Here is a 12,879-nt window from a genome sequence, read left to right as displayed (position 1 = left end):
AGGGAGGCTCATCTGTGGGAGATATGTCCCACACTGGGGGGAAGGCAACACATTTATATGCTGAGTTTGGCTTTGAGACTGGCCACATTTGAGCAACATGGAGGCTCTTAGGAGGGAACTCATAGGCACCCTGAAGCTCTAGGCCTTGTTCTTATTTCAGGTGCACAGGCTCACAAGCATAGACATTAGTATCAAGGGCTCACTGTTGGACCTTCCTTTTCTTTTGGTCTTTGCCGTTGCACTTGGAGGATTGTTGCTGTTCCTTTAGGGACTGTGATAGAGCTCCCCTGGCTAGGAACTCAGCACTCCATCAGTTGCTGTTTTTAATTGTATCCACTATGAAAATATCCAAACACTTTTATGTACCCTGGATATATGCCCTAGAGAACTCCCTGCCAACCATGTGTCCCCTGTCAATAACATCCCACACCAGTATTCCTCCCCTGCCATTGTTGAACCTCTCTGTGATCCAAAACTTCTTCAAAAGCGAAGCCCAATATACCACCAGGTTCCATTAACAGTAAAATGGAATATAGTGATGAGTTTAAAGGTTAGATATAGAATACATATTAATTTAGACAAATTAAGGTAAAAATTAATTGGGGTATCAAGAAATTCTAAAATGCAAAAGCTTTGTTTTTGATATTTTGCCTTCCATCACTGCAATAAGTGTTGCCCTGTATGCAAATTGGCATGGTAACTACTTCCGTCTTTTCCTCAGGGTCTATGTCCTATCCTTTTATTTTTTTCCTAATTATTAAGCTTATCTTCACAAAAGTTTTAGATCACAGTAATTCATATATACAATATACAATCCTCCCATATATCCAACATAAAACCCTTTTCCCTTCCACAACAATAATCTTTTTACATATTCATACTATATTTACTGAAACCGATGTACAGATATTGAGACAACAGCTTTCAAACAAGGTAACATTTGGGTTTACATTGTGGTTTATATTTTAGACTATACAATTTTCTAAATTTTTAGTTATGTTATGTTTTTCATAATGATTTACATTTTAGCCTGTAGCCCCTATATATTTTTGGTGTAATTTAACATGTCTTATATCCATCCTTGCATAATTTTGTGGAACACTTCTATTACCCACACAGTTACATTGGTTCCATCTATTCAATACCTCTTTCCCCCTCCCCGTAGGGCCCACAGTGACAGTCAATCTTCATTGCATGAAGGGCCATGTTCAGAGATACTTGCAACAGTATTGAGGGCTTGACATGCTCAACTGCCCTAATGCCCTGGGAGCCCCCATTTTTCTCGAGAGATACATTTTCCTCTATTTGAGAACATCATTCCTCCCCAGGATGTGGGTATACCTTCACTTTCATTATATGGGCCTCTATCCAATGATACAACCCACTATGGCAAAATGAGCATTCACATACTCCCTAGGAGCCTGTCCTGCATTGGATTATCCCCTTTAAGCATCTTAAACAGGTAACCTTCCTTATTATATTTTTGAAAAGGTTTTCTCAGCATTATACTGTCAACCAAATACCTGACAATCTCCTATGTTTGTATGTTGCCCTACCCTCCCCCCAATTTCTTGGTAAAAGCCTCTTAAGAAGAGATGTTTTAAAGGAAAAAATGCAAGATTCTTTTTTAAATTATCTAGATTTATTTCATTTTTGGAGATAGTAAATCTCTCATAGAAATACATTTTTTTTTTTTAAAGAATAACACCAACATTTCTTTATTGAGCAACTGTGTGACAGGAAATTTCATTCGATCTGTTTTGGATTATTAAAGAACAAGATTTTCAAAAGGTGATGACTCCATCTAAATTACTGATGATAAAACAATGACAACTCAGTGCAGAATATATTTTCAGGTCTGAACTCAGATATGATATTTGGACAGGAATGTGTAAGTTCTATAACCATGGATGATAAATAAGTAAAAAGAGTGGAAAATATTGCCTAGTTAGAAAGATAGAAACAAAGGAAAGATCAATGCTACAATTCCTTCCATTACTAGTCACAAAAGTTCTATAGTAGAATATTAGTAAGTCTACTATAATTCATATTTTATTCCTCCATCCTGAGGACCCTGGGATGGTGATGTCCATTCCACCTCTGTATTGAGTAGGGGACTAGATCCCACATGGATGATGGATGCAATTTTCCTGCTTGCAGTTGTAAGCATTCTCAGTTCCCTGGTGTGGTGGTTGAGCACTGATGTGGAGAAAGTGGCCATAGTAGTTGCTGAGGGCAGGGAGAGGAAGAAGAGATGTGATGTGGGCATTTTTGGGACTTGGATTTGTCCTAAGTGAAATTGCAAGGATAGATGCTAGAAATTATATATCCTGTCATAACCCACTGAGTGGACTGGGGGAGAGTGTAAATTACAATGTAAACTATTATCCATGAGATACAGCAGTGCTCCAACATGTATTCACCAAATGCAATGAATGTGTAACAATGAAGAAAGAGGTTGTTGATATGGGGGAATGGGGTATGTGGGGTGTGGGGTATATGGGAACCTCTTGTATTTTTTAATGTAACTTTTTTTGTGATCTATGTATCTTTAAAAAATACAATAAAATGATGGGGGAGTGGTGTAAATGGGAACTTCTTATGTTTTTCATGAAATATTTTGTTTGATCTAATAATTTAAAAAAGGTAATTTAACAAATAACATTAAATTAAAAAAGAAATAAAGGAAAGACTAAGACTATGTTCAAATGAGTTTTAACATTTAATACTTCAGAAATAGCTTGGAAATATGTAGTGTGGGTCCAGAAAAAATCCAAGAGGGTGTTGTGACCTAGGAAACCAGGACAGATATGGAGAATAGGAGGAGGAAATCAGGGGATTTATTGAAGATTCTTGTAAGGTGAAGATGCTTTCAGTAATTTGATTGAGAAGGATGTAAGCAGATTCCCAAGGGCAGTTCATGTAAGTACAGAATTTGTAAGCCATATCAGAGTGCATCGAGGAGCAAGCAGGAGATGAAGACAAATTCACTAACTGCAACTCATTGAAAAAGGTTGACCTCAAATAGCAAGAGAATTTAATAAGTGGAGAAGTACAAATCACATACCAATAAATTTTCAATATTTTAAGATAGCACTTTGATAGAATCAATGTTTGAAAATTGGCAGTAGTTATAAATGGTAATGGGGAAAGGCCAGGTCACATCTCATACTTTGGGGAACTCCCAAGAAAAAAAAATAAGCCACCTTGAGGTCTATTCAATTTCGAGGCAAGTTCCAGCTCTTCTCCCAAAGTTCTGTGCTGTTCAGCTTATTTATCTATGGGAAAATCAACCTCTAATTGTATTCCTTTCATACAGGGAAAACATTTAAAAAATCCAACGTGTGATCCACTCCAGGGAGAAAACCTTCATTGCATATTCTGCAGATACAGGACTTAATCAGGATTTCATTCAATGAGATATATTCCATTCATTTTGATTTGATTTACAAGATAACTAAGAAATTAAAATCCTCTTATGAGGATTAAAAATCAAGAGGTAAGGCCATTGAGAAGGATGACTGAAATACTGTTTATTAACTAATCCAAATAATACTTTACAGTTCACTCTTTGTAACAGAGAATATTCAAAGCCCTAGAGATACAACAGGGAACCACATGTACTGGTTGTATATGGACAAAGAGTTTGGATTCTCTGGAGGAATACTCAGATTAAAAATAAAATGAAGCATTCTGGGAAGATGGTGTCAGCATAGGCAGGCAGTGATCAACTCTCTCTCTCAAAAAAAATTGGGGTAAGAGTCAGAAGTTTCCAAGGTAATTGCTTTGGGGTTCAACAGATCAGGACAGTGCTACAAAATTCCAGGAGGTTGAGGGTCAGAAAGATGAACAATACAAAACAGTAAATGTGAATTACCAAACTGAACAGTGGCTGGGAAGAGCTCCCCTCCCACATTACAAATGTAGTAGGCTGGGGTAAAGTATCAGTCGTACTGCAGCCAACTGAGAGGGGAACAGCTATCTTTCTCCCTGTAAGCTGTTACAAGGGAAAAGGAGGGAGAATCAGGGGGCTTCTTTCCAGTGAATTCAGCAACCAGAGCCTGCTTTGAATTTCAGCTCTGGTCAGACCAAAATAAAGGAAAATGGAGTGTGAAACACTTCCATGAAAAGGGAAACTGATGAGTGCCATCTGCTGGCCAGTCTGGAAGCTAAATGGACAAACTGCATTTGGTTTTCTCTGTACCCTAGCTCCTGGAAGATAATCTGCACACCATTATTGAGTCCCTAGGCAGTTTTAAAGACTTAATATGAGTTGAGACATATATCAAAGAAGAGTTGTGAAGAAAAAAGGCAAGAAAGAAGCTGGCCTTCAGAGTAAATTCAACAACATATTCAGAAGACTAGACATCAGCAAAAAATTACAAGCCATCCTAGGAAATGAAGAGATGGCCCAGCCAAAGGAACATACCAAATATCCTGAAGAGATATAGGATTTAAGACAATTAATCAGTGATAATTACAGAACTCTCCTAAATCAATTCAAAGAATTGAAAGAAAATGAGTGAAGAGATAAAGTAAATTAAGAAGTCAATGGGTGAGCAAAAAGAACATTTTGGAAGCCTGCAAAGAAAATTAACAGTGCTTAAGGGAAATGAAAACCATGATGGATGAGATTAAAAAATATATTAGGGGCACAGAAGAGCAGATTTGAATTGCTTGAAGACAGATTAGAGATTTTGAAAAACCATCTGAATTGGAAAAGACAGGAGTACAGAAAAAGAGAAGGGAAAATGGCATGGGGAATTGAATGACAACAAGAAATGCACAAACATATACATTATCAGTTTCCCAAAAGGAAAGAATGGAAAAGGAGCAGAAAGAATATTTGAGGAACTAATGAATAAAAATTTCCTAACCCTTATGAAAGAAAGAAAAAAATATCAATATCCAAGGATGATTCAAATTAAGCACAATATCTGAATAGAAATATCCTGGGACACATAACAAATATCAGGGACAAAGAAAAAATTCTGAAAACAGGAAGAGAAAAGAAAAGCATCACTTACAAGGGGAACCTCAATTAGATTAAAGGATGACGTCATAAGAAACCATGGAGGTGAGAAGCATATTATTTTTTCCTTTATTTTTGTGGGTGTTTTGTTTTTATTTTTTCCATTTTCCTTTCTTTTTTTTTTTTTTTTGTTCTTAGTATGACAAACTGAAGAATGAGAAAACTAGATTCCCAGAGTGACCTCAACATAGTATTCAGAATATCCAATTCTCAACAAAATAGTTACAAAATGTATACTAACACAGGAAAGTATGGCCCAGTCACAGGACAAAGAGAATTTGATGGAAAATATTCTGGAGCAAGCAAAGTCTCTGGAATTACTAATCAAAAAATCTTAGACCAACTCTCATAAATAGGATGAATGAACTAAAGGAAAACACCAAAAATGAATTAAAGGATAACAGGAAATCAATATATGAAAAAATGAGATTAATAATGAGATAAAATATTATAAAAGGAATTCAAAGAGAAAATCTGCCAGCCAAGAAATCTGTATCCATCAAAACTGTCCTTCAAAAATGGTGAGATCAAAGTATTCAGACAAAAACTGATAATATGTTATCAAAAGACCAGAATGACAGAATATGCTAAAGGGAGTGCTGCAGCCTGAAAGGAAAAATCAAGGGCAAGGGATTTGGAGAAAAGTGTAGAAATGAAGATTATTAGGAAGGGTAAATTAAGGAGTGAAGACAGACAAAATTAAGATATGTAAAAAAAAATCCAAAGGACAAAATGGATGAAGTAATGTCTTTACAATAGAAACATCAAATGATAATGACTTGGACTCTCCAATCAAAAGACATACACTGATACAATGAATTAAAAATAAGTAATCTATATGTTGTCTACAAGAGTCTCAGCTCAGACATAAGGACATAATTAGGTTAAAAATGAAAGGGTGGAAAAAGATATTCCATGAAAATAGTAACCAAAAAACCACCTAGAGTAATGATTCTAATATTGGACAAAATATATTTTAAATGCCAATGGTTAAAAAAGGGTGAGGAAGGTCATTATATATTAATAAAATAGGCAATTCACCAATAGGAAGAAACTATACTGAACATTTAGGCACCTAAATGGAGTGCCCCATGATACCTGAGACAAACGGTGGCAAAACAAGAGGGAGAAATATATGTCTCTACAATAATATTTGGACACTTCAATACACTGCTCAGTATTGAACAGAACATCTGGACAGAGGATAAAGAAGTAGAGATTATGTAATATATGGTAAATAAACTAGGTCTACCAGACATCTATGAAGCATTGCACATTCTTTACAAGCACTCATGGATTGTTCTTCCAGATAGACCATACGTTGGGTCACAAGACAAGTCTCAGTAAATTGAAAAAGATTGAAATGATACAAAATACTTTTCTGATCATAACAGAATGAAGTTGGAAAGAATGGACAGAAAAAGGGAAAATTCATAAATAAATGGAGATTAAAAAACAAACTCAAATAATCACTGGGTCAAAGTAGAAATTGCAGTGGAATTCTGCAAATATCTTGAGATACATGAAAACAAGTACATAACATACCAAAACCTCTGAGACACAGCAGAGACAACACTGAGAGGGAAATTTATAACCCTAAATGCTTACATTAAAGAAGAGATTTTTTTTCAGCCTAGAGGAGCCCACACAAAATCTCAATGCATATTTCTATTCTTTGCTATCATTTCTTAGCAAGCTCTGTTCTTTTCCTCCATTTCCCAATAAATTATTTTTATTGGCCTAACTCAACTGACATGTTCTAAAATTCTTTTATGCAATATAGCCATGGACCTAGAGGAATCCAACACTTCCCCAGCTTCACTTGGCAAGCCATTGTCAGGAGACAGAAGGCAAGTGGTACTCCCCCATTCCACCAGAGATGGGTGAGTTTTAATTAAAATCTGTCTGTGCAATCTTTTGGTTCTGACATTTCAAAGGAGTTCCTGGATTGTTTCCCACAGGACAAAAACTCATTCTGCCCAGACTTCTGGCTCCCCCTACAGAGGTGGTAGGGGCAAGTCCCTATGCCATGTAGATCCAAGGAAGTTCTAATGGTGGGTGAAATCACCTTTGAAGACTGATTGGATATGTGGCCTAAATCAAACAGGAGTTAGCTGGGAGCTTATCAGGCTCCCTCTGTGAGTTTCTTTTAATTAGAAGTGACTTCAGCCTGCCATTTTAAAGGGGTTCCTGGATAGGTACCCATGGGACAAAATCTTAGTCTGCCCAGACTTCTGGCTCCCTTTTTCAGAGGTAGTGGGAGTGAGCCTCCATGCTATGTAGATCCAAGGTAGTTCTCAGTGACAGGTGAAAAAGTGCTTGCGACCTGATCGGGAATGTGGACTAAGTCAAACAGAAGTCCACTGGGGGTTTACCTGGCCCTCTCTGTGAATTCAGAATGGCTATCATGCATTGTATCATTTCCTTAGACCACTAATTAACTCCCTTTAACTAGAAATGCCTTTAATCTTCCAACTACTGCTGTCCTCATTTTGGGCCTGTGAGATGTTTTAGAATGCCTTAGAAACTGAAAATGTATTACTTAGCAAGGAATGTCCCACTATTGATAGCTCCCTGAAGCTGCTTTCTGGCAAGCCGCAGAATAATTGTCTCTAGTGTTTTTATTTTTTTAATTGGACTTTTTATGTTGGGTTTAACTTCAGAACTCAGATTCTGAGGGACATTGTGGGCTATGGGTGGGAGGCTCTTTGTCTCTTCAGAGATAACCTAAGCTGTCTGTGGCTTGTGGGTGTGAGATGGTAAGAGGCTGCAGTCCGGTCCTTGGTGACCATGGCCACGACTCCAGTCCCAGGAAACAGTTTAACAATGCAAGGTCTATAAACTTTAAGTATTCAGGGGAAATGCAAATCAAATATGCTAAAAGCTTATCTAGAATGTCTGAAGTCCATGCTAAAATCTTACCTAAGATGTGGAAGATATATATGCTAATTCAAGCCTACTGAGAACTGAAACAAAAGGACAATTTAACCTTTCCTCTCTGTATAAAAGAAACTCGAAAGTCTTGTTCAGGGCTTGGGTTTGCAACAGGAAGCTCCTGAGTCCGGCTGGCCATCAATAAACCATTTTTCCTTCTCAAAATCATTCCTGAGTCCTAGCCTCTCTATATGCAAATAATTGAATCTCTCTCAAATTCTACAACAACATGAGAGTAGTTCTCTCATAGCTGACTCCTAAGACCTCTGAAAAGAAGGCAAAAGAAAGGTCTCTAGCCCGGCCCCTTCCTAGGGTCAGCCTGGCTTAAGTATTCAGCCTGGGAACTGGACCAAGATGGCCCCAAGACCTCTAAGGCTCGGGGGATGCCAAGAGACATAAAGCTCCTAATCCCCAGAATGTAGGGACAGGGAGAATTGCTCCCCAATTTTCAGGATGCTGGCTCAGTAAGCAATCCATTCAGTCAGGTCTAGTGGTGGGATGCCAATCATACTGATGAAACATTTATCTTCCCCTAGGGTTATGGGCAGGTCTTCCAGGATTCTAATAGACTCCCCACTGGGATGCCTTCTCAGAAACTGGGATGATCTGCCAACTGATAGTCTAAAAAGAGGTGAATCTTTTGTGCCACACCATGTGGCTGCAGGTTAGCCAAGAGTGGGCTCTGAATGGGACCATGAATTCCAGTTAAGTCTGTGAAAGAGAGCAGGAAAGGACAGACAAATCTGAGGGCCAGAGACCACACAACCATGTCTCCTTAAAAAGATAAAGAAATGCTCTAAGATTCAAAGTTTCTCAATCATTGATAACTCCCTGCCTTTTCCCTTGTAACACTCCAGTCCTTCCAGTGAAGAAACCTTCACAGGGCTTTACCCATTGCCAGGAAGTAATTAATTGGATATAACTCCAGAGCAGCCCCAATTCATGTCTTGTCAGGGGCAGGGCTTCTCTGGACCACTTCCCTCCATACTTAACAGCTGCCCAGGGATTTTCAGGGAGGAACTAAGCAGAAGGATCCTGCATGAGGTTTTTGCCATGGACAGACACTAAGAGTTATGCATCTAGGTGATTCTAAAGTCAAATCTTTCCCTAAGCAAAGTAGGTACAAAACTCTCCCTTCTGTTCTAATCTCTACTTTCCTTGCTTTGTTAGTTGGCTCATGCCTAGGAACTGACAAGTTAGATTTGGTATTTGCCTGTTGGATAATAGTGAAGGTAACCTAAAAATGAGTCTTTAAACATCAATACTATACTGCAATTGGATTTGATGTATAATTCACAAGTGGAATTAGTTCAACTGCTGGAAAAGTAGAAAAACAGCACAGTTGCTACTAATAAAATTGGTTTAGTTGCTTAGTTAATAAATAAAAATGCCCAAATTGTTTTAAAATGGAAACTGTAACTAAGAGTAAAGATAATTATAAATGCCATTATAAAACAGCAGATGGATAATGCCTGAAATTGCTATATCTGGGTGGATTTAGCCTAGAACTTACTATTGTGATGGTAATTCTAAATTAAGTTTATCTAAGTTTATGGTTACTCCATGTCTAGTCACACCATTGCTTAAGCTCACTAGCTTCAGGCCAACCATGGATTTCAGGTACTGTGATGGAAATTATGAACTGAGATTGCCTTTGTTTATGTTTACTTCAGGTCTAGCCTAAATCCTTGCCTTTGCTTATGATTACTTCCTGTCAACTTCTGCCTCTTATGGCTCATAGAAAAGCTAACTTGGGACACTTCTGTCTCCTGTCTTTCCACTAGTATTAGTGAACTTGCCTTCTCATGTGACTCCAGGTGTTTGCTAACTGGTAGAATTCTTGACCCTCAGTTTTCATGTCCACTCTTCCAGTTCAGCTGCTGAGGCCTGGGTATGGGGCCATCCACCTTGAGTGTTGATGTTCCTAAAAAGCAGGAAGTCATGAGAAAAAACAGTTTCCCTGAGGCTTCATTGACCTCAGTGAGTAAATACTGGAATTTGTAAAAATGGGAAATAAGGAGAACCCTGAAGTAAAAGAAAATGTTAATTGTATTTTAAAGCATTGGGAACATTTTCATCATAAGCCTACAAATAAAGAACTAAATACTTGTGCAAAACTGCATGGTCACAGTGCAAAATAGAGTAATTAGAAATAGCCTTCATCCCAGGGTCCACAGGATGGAGGAATAGAGTATGGATTAAAGTGGACTTACTGGTGTTCTGCTGGGGAACTATTGTGATTAGTAAGGGAAGAAATTGTAATTGTGATGTGGAGAGTGTGGCCATGGTGGCTGCTGATGGTAGGGAGATGGAAGAAGAGATATGGTGTGGGGGCATTTTCAGGATTTGGAGTTGTCCTAGGTGGTGCTGCAGGGACAGATGCTGGACACTGTGTGTCCTGTCATGGCCCACTGGGTGGACTGGGGGAGACTGTGGACTACAATGTGAACCACTGTCCATGTGGTGCAGCAGTTCTCCAGAATGTATTCACCAGGTGCAGTAGATGTGCCACAATGATGGAAGAGGTTGTTGATGTGGGAGGGGAGGGGTGGGTAGGGTGGGGAGTAATTGGGGACTTCATATTTTTTTAAATGTAACATTTAAAGGAAAACAAAGAAGAAAAAAATACTCAACCTAAAAAAGAAAGAATGCATGAATTGAACAGAGGTAATATTGGGTATGAAAAACTACCACAGAAATATATAAATTGACTATCATTCATGTAAAAAAAAAGAACAAAATGTAAAAATAAGAAAAAACTAGACATATACAGGAATAGATGTATATCAAGTATAAATTAAACTTCTTTCAAAATATAAAAAAAAGCCTTCAAAGAAATCTTTTAAAAGTTATTTTACAGTTAAATTTATTTTGTAAATGAATGATAGATTTAAGTAACTTTAGTGAGTTGTATTTTTGTGATTATCTCTTTGCATCTGCCAGTTTGCTCAGTGTACATTTCTATACATCAGGATGGTAATATCAGGTTAACAAATGAAAATTCTTGAAAGAAATCTATTCAAATTGTAAAATTAAATGCACATTTATATATGTGAATAAGTACTCCTGGAACCCAAATTAGGCTAAGCAGGATGGAAATGTCATATAGAAATCTGAAAACAGAAACAGTTGGGAAGGGAAAAACATTTTCCTAAGTTCTTGATCTACACAATCCTCAAGGCCTTCTCTTTGCAAGAGTTCTGAGGGAGGGGCTAGGTGTGACAGATTAAAATTGTATCTTCTAGGCTGTGGAGTTAAGAATTAGTCTGCCCTCTAATCCCCCAGTTTAAAACTGCTAGCCTTAAAATAAGTGTGGTTAATAATCCAATTACCAAATTTCAATAAGTGAAGGAAAAGTCCTTGAAAGCTATGGAAATATCTCTTAAAACAATTTAAACAATTATATTCTAAAACTCAGCAGTCAGTATATTTTAAGATTATTCACACATTTAGAATTTTATTAAAGAAAAGAGGTTTTAGCCTCCTGTAAAGGGAGGAAAATGAATATTCCTTGCCTATACTATATTGGTTTCAATTTTATTTACCTTGTGTGTAATCTCCCTAGTTTTATAGGATACCAATTAGATAAATTAGCATTATATGTATTAAATCTTTAGGATGGAAGTTGTACACTCATGTATAATGAAATTAACTTAAAGAAGGAAATGGAGATTTGCCCTCTCAAAATGGATAAAGTAAATTTCTTTGGTTACTAACTGTAATTTAACAAGCTTGTTTAAAGTTATAAGAAGTTTGTGAAAGCATCTTCAAAACTCAAGCATTTAAATGGCTAATTCTTGAAAGCCACTGTTAATTAGAAACTTAAATTGATATTAATAACAAAAAGTAACTTCATAACAGGAAAACTTGCCAGAGGCCACCTCAATCTGCATATTAAAGTAATGGTAAGGAAAGATATCATAGTTTACATTGGGATGCCTCAGTTTACATAAAATAATGGAGAAAGTAGTTTTTCCTGTGTTGCTAAAGAAAAACCCCACAATTAAGGTAATCCTGGTAAAGGTATAAAAGTAAAAAGCAAAGTACCAAAATAGTTAAGTTTAGTTGATATGTTATACATTGCTTGAAGTATTTACAAAGTGTTCAAAACTTAAGAGATTGACTTCAGTATCATCAAACTCTCTTGTACATTTAAACCATGCCTTCCATATACTGCATTTTGCTCTTCATTTGAGGTACTGTCTAGGTCAGTCACTAATCTCTAAAACAATAAAAGTACCTATTACATCTCTGAACATGTCTCTGAAGTGGATGCAGAGTATGATGTAGTTTAAATGCAGCAGCGAGCATTGGCTCAATTTGGCCAGGTGTACAATGCATATTACCTCCAAACAAGCTGTTTTTTTTTTTAAGATTTATTTATTTATTTATTTCTCCCCTCCCCGCCCCCCGCCCCCCGGTTGTCTGTTCTCTGTGTCTATTTGCTGCATCTTCTTTGTCTGCTTCTATTGTTGTCAGTGGCACGGGAATCTGTGTTTCTTTTTGTTGCATCATCTTATTGTGTCAGCTCTCCATGTATGCGGCACCATTCCTGGGCAGGCTGCACTTTCTTTTGCACAGGGCAGCTCTCCTTACAGGGCGTACTCCTTGTGCGTGGGGCTCCCACATGTGGGGTAAACCCATGCGTGGTACGGCACTCCTTGTGCACATCAGCACTGCACATCAGCCAGCTCCACACAGGTGAAGTAGGCCCAGGGTTTGAACTGCGGACCTCCCATGTGGTAGACGGATGCCCTAACCACTGGGCCAAGTCCGCCACCCAAACAAGCTGTTTCATAGTGATGAAGGTTGCTTTGCCCAATTCTCATGAAATATTAGAGTCTACATTTCTAGCTTCTCTCTGAGGTCAGTGGTGCTACAACATGCAGGCTGGGTGAAGACCATATCAAGTG

At 37.7% G+C, this 12,879-nt stretch overlaps 1 protein-coding gene across 2 annotated transcripts in view; it reads right to left on the bottom strand.

Annotated features, from left to right (window-relative positions):
- LOC101442735 (zinc finger protein 596-like) overlaps window positions 1–12,879 on the bottom strand; it is a 146,057-nt gene that overhangs the window by 31,676 nt on the left and 101,502 nt on the right. Inside the window, exon 2 of one of the 2 annotated variants that reach the window (XM_058307769.2) lies at window positions 9,766–9,890. The exons of the other annotated variant lie outside the window; for it this stretch is intronic. The gene's annotated coding sequence lies outside the window, so the exon portion shown is untranslated. The remainder of the gene's footprint in view (window positions 1–9,765; window positions 9,891–12,879) is intronic. 2 annotated transcript variants of the gene reach the window in all.

Source organism: Dasypus novemcinctus, chromosome 12 (assembly GCF_030445035.2).
Source record: "Dasypus novemcinctus isolate mDasNov1 chromosome 12, mDasNov1.1.hap2, whole genome shotgun sequence".
Classification (NCBI taxonomy): Eukaryota; Metazoa; Chordata; class Mammalia; order Cingulata; family Dasypodidae; genus Dasypus; species Dasypus novemcinctus.
The sequence above is the reverse complement of the archived record's forward strand: the minus strand, read 5'-3'. Positions and strand labels throughout refer to the sequence as shown.